The sequence below is a fragment of the Rattus norvegicus genome, chromosome 4 (genome assembly GCF_021556685.1).
Source record: "Rattus norvegicus strain SHRSP/BbbUtx chromosome 4, alternate assembly SHRSP_T2T, whole genome shotgun sequence".
NCBI classification, from domain to species: domain Eukaryota; kingdom Metazoa; phylum Chordata; class Mammalia; order Rodentia; family Muridae; genus Rattus; species Rattus norvegicus.
In genome coordinates this window covers 78,175,306-78,179,831 of record NC_141537.1, presented here as the reverse complement: position 1 = coordinate 78,179,831, position 4,526 = coordinate 78,175,306, and the positions used below count along the sequence as shown (strand labels likewise).

Here is a 4,526-nt window from a genome sequence, read left to right as displayed (position 1 = left end):
CTTCATGCATTCAAAGCTAGTATCACCTAGGAGACTCTTACACATTATCAAGTCTGGGCTGTCAGCACAAGGCACAACCTGGGGTGCCTCTGGAACATAGTTACTATGTGTTTACTTGGAGGAAACACTTCCCAAAAGATTTCACCCCACTGATGCTGGTCCCTTCTTAATCACCACTAGTTTCTCAGCTCTAGTTAACCATCATCAACTGTCCCAGGAAAGAAAGGTTTTTCTTTGATGGTTTTGGTCTTGTGCTAATCACAGCTGATTCTTTAGCTCCAGATGAATCACAACGCTTTGGGGGGTCAAACAACCCTTTCACAGGGGTAGCATATTAGATATTCTGCATATCAGATATTTACATTACACTTCACAACAGTAGAAAAATTACTGTTATAAAATAGCAATGAAAATAATTTTATGGTTTGAGGTCACAACATGAGGAACTGTATTAAAGGGTCACAGCATTAGGAATTCTTTCAACACTCTTTTCCCAAGCTCCCACAGAACAAGTCACAAAGCTTTGAACGTTCAGTATCTTTTCTTGCACAAGTTTCCAAAGTCCTTCTACAACTTTCCCCAAATCAACATGGTCAGGTCTGTCACAGCAATACCCTGCTAACCTGGTACCAATTTCTGTCTTAGGGTTATTATTGCTGTGGTGAAATACCATTACCAAAGCAACTTTGGGAGAAAGAGGTTGGCTATGCTTACTATTACCGCTCACCATCAAGGAAGTCAGGACAGAAACTCAACTGGGGTTGGGGCCAGGGACATGACAGCAAGAGCTGGCGTGGAGGCCATGGAAGGGTGCTGCAAGCTGGCTTGCTCAGCTTGTTTTCTTACAGCAAGTAAGACCATCAGCCCAACTGTGACCCCACCCACAATTGGCTGGGCCTTCCCACATCAGTCAGTAATTAAGAAAATGCCTTACAGGCTTGAGCCTGATCTTATGGAGGCATCTTCTCAACTGAGGTTTCCCTCCTCTCTGAGGAGCTTGCATCAAGTTGACAGAAAACTAGCCAGCCACAGGGGGGGGAGACAGACAGACAGACAGACAGACACACACACACACACACACACACAGAGAGAGAGAGAGAGAGAGAGAGAGAGAGAGAGAGAGAGAGAGAGATCAGCCAACCTTATTCTGCTTCAGGTTTTCTGGCTAGCACATTTACTTCTGATTAATATCAGGCAAGAGCAAGTGGAACTTTAATACAGGGGTCAAAATTCCCTCTTGATATCCGGCGAGTAACTGGCAGGTGAATTTCGCTGGAATTTACGCAGCTTTGTGATGCTATGATGCTAAATGGCATTGTGGTGAACATCAGAGGTTCTCAAGCCCACCCATGACTGAGGATGTCATGTGGGGCTTAGTCATAGACAATGGCAGGTATCATGGAGGTGTGTAACTGTGGGAGATGCCTGGAAAGTGAACTGAAGCCACAGGGAAAGGGTGACCAAGTGGAGGGGCTCTATCACTGATCTGTGGGGCAGGCCATATGCACTAAGCTCAGAGTTGAAGCAGGCTCTTCACAGTACTGAGTGAGCACGTGGCAAATCACGGCCCCTGATTTAGGTTCCCACATCCCGCACATCTGTTGCTATTAGGAATGGATCTCTCTCTGCCTCCTGAGGGCCTGAATGCTGAATCTTCCTACAAGGGTTGGGGAGAGGGTAAATGGGTATGTAGTTGTCCCCTGGATTGAAATAGTCTCTGGAAGAAGAAGGGAGGAGACTTCCAAGGCTTATGAAAGTCACAAGACCCACAACACCCCAACCCCACCCCCAGGTCCTATAAGAGGGAGGGGAGGTCTTCAGTGGTGCAGCTACCTGCAAGGTGCTCATGGGATTCCAGTGATGTAGATCTCAGGAGCAGTCAGCCATGCTGGGGTGACTGGTGAAGTAGATGCCTGGGAGTCACCCTGTAAGTAACCCCATCTGAGGAGATCATTGCTTTGGTTCTCATCTGAGGTAAGCAGTAGCTCAGTAGTGGTCAGGCTGAACCCCCTCCCCATGATTCTGCCATCCATGTGCCCCCCACTCTAACCCTTCAGACCTGTTCACCCCTATTTCATTTTCTTGGCAGAGTAGTTCTCTTATAGTTTTCAATTTTTCTTTCTTTATCCTCAGTATGTGTCCTCTGTCCACATTTTGAGGATGACAGTGGTGTGAGGAGAAATGACTCTCCCTGAAGGGTTGGGGGTCAGAGTAGAGGGACAGCTTTATCTCTTTGTCTGTTCTGAACCTCTCAGTTGTGAGGACTCAGGGTGTAAAATGTTGTAACTCTGCATCTGCATCTCCCACAGCCAGTCAGAGGCACCTGGGTAGAGACACGCTATTATACCAGAACCATATTTCCCAACTAATCAATACAATCAAATCAATTATTGTTCAGGAAGAAAACACTTTTACCTGACCATCTCTCACAGATCACAAGGATTTAAGGCTTTAACCTCCCAGACTTCTCTTAGGACAGGCTCAGACCTCAGGATATTTCTTGCATTCTCGAGATAGCTGTTGTCCACTGACCTGGTAGTTCTCAAGGGAAGGGCCAACAAGAAGAGTTCCCAGAACCCACTTCAGTGCACCCTGGGTACACAGAAAGCCATCCTGTCCACCTGGCCTCCACTCTTCCAGCTGTGCTGAGTTGATGGCTTGGGACCAGTGAGGGGTGGAAACCTCTCTGGAAAGGTGCCTGGCTTTCAAGCCCAGAGCTAGAAAATAAGAAACTGTGAAGGAGAACAGAGTAACAAGTGAATCCCAAAGAAGATGGAAGCAGCAGAGGGTGAGAGGGAGGCAAAGACTCACAAAGTCAGGCTCTTAGACAAGACCAGACTCCGGCTCTCAACACTAAGGCACCACAAGTAGGAGGTCGCAGATGCTGGGCAGCCAAGATCTGTAGAAGTCCTGTGATAGGTCTATGGGAAGGACAAGTTCAGGGTAAACCTAGGTCTGTTTGAAAGAAGTAACCACGGCTGCAAGTTCACTAGAAACAAGGAAACAACGATACCCAGGGGTCCCCACATGTGACCACACACAGACAAGTGTGAAAATCTGAACAGTGAAGCAGGTGTGGGGGGTGGAACTCGGAGGAAAACATTTGATTGCAAGCCTGCAGTTCCCGGATCAAGACTGCCATCTGTAGGCTCTCACTTCCAGATCTTTTCCTCAGAATACTTCTGTTTGACACATGAAGGGTTCTACAAATAGGAAATAAGAAAGGAAGGAGAGGCAAAGGTGAGGCCATTCCCAGCCCCGGGTGTTTGAGGCAGAGCGTCCCTATCACCTTCTGTGGATGGTTTGCCCACACTAATCAGGTGTGTTTATTTTATGATTTTACCCACTGTCGTTTTCCACATCTACGCCATGGTGGTGGGGTGGGGACATAGATTAAATCAGTATCTCCACATAGTTTGTGAGTCAGAATTGTCTTTAGAGGTTTTAAATTGTGTCCCTTGGTCCCCTTCTCAGAGTCTAGTTTAACCCTTAGGTACTGATAGGAAAATTGCCTTTGTCCCGCCCTATCTCGGCTATGTATAAATGGTCTGCTTAGTATCCAACACTCTGAGTTTGACTTTTCCAGGTGGGTCTGAAAATATTCTAGCTGTAGACCCTGCCTCAGCTGAAAATGAAGGTTATTTAGTTACATTCTAGTGCTGTAACAAAACAGCTGAGAGCTCACATCTTAATCTACAACCATGAGGCAGAGAGTCATAGCCTGAGTCTTTTGAAACCTTAGGCTAGGCCCCAGTGACACATCTCCTTCAGCAAGGTGGAACCTCCTAATATTTCCCAAATAATTCCTCCAACTGGGGACCAAGTATTCAGATATATAACCCATGTGGACCATTCTCATTCAAACCCCCACAGAGGGGAAGTGGCTACTGGTTACTGAGAAGGTGGCAGTCAGATGTGCCAAGGTGGCTCAGGGCTGGGTATCATAGGAAGAAGCTGATGATGCAAGTGCATGTGTCACAGCTGTGTCAGTCAGGAAGTTGTCATGCAGGTTTAGAATACCTATGAGGCATAAGCAAGAAGGTGGGGGTATAGCTCAGGGGTAGAGCATTTGACTGCAGATCAAGAGGTCCCTGGTTCAAATCCAGGTGCCCCCTTGCCAGATTCTATTTTGGATGCCAGAGAGCAAAACTCCTGAAGTAGACAATAACAGTCAAATATATGGCTTTCATTGCCTAAACTTCCCAGTATGCCTCACTGAACTGTGTTCCCCTTGTGTTCTAAATTCTTCTCAGGCCTAACCTGTGTCCTTACCTCTGGTAGAAGCTAACAAAGGATTGTGAGGCCATCTGGGTCACATGCACTCACACTGTGGCACAACTGCCCTTTAAGTTAGTAATCATGGGGTTCGCTCACTGTGGCTAGTCCAGCCTAGAAGTTGACCTGCTTTTGTTAATTCTTTCTTATCATTCCCCCAAGAAGCTCATCTTCAGCTTACTATAGGGTGTTTCTTACTCTCAGCTTTCAGTGGACTCTATGGAAGCATGTCCATGACTTTGTCCCCTATT

General features: G+C 46.7%; 1 non-coding gene across 1 annotated transcript; it reads left to right on the top strand.

The window, feature by feature from the left end:
- The first annotated feature begins 4,043 nt into the window (after nucleotides 1-4,043).
- Trnac-gca13 (transfer RNA cysteine (anticodon GCA) 13) lies at nucleotides 4,044-4,115 on the top strand. Its single transcript has one exon. It is a non-coding gene; the product is annotated as a tRNA-Cys (tRNA).
- Nucleotides 4,116-4,526: the final 411 nt, after the last annotated feature.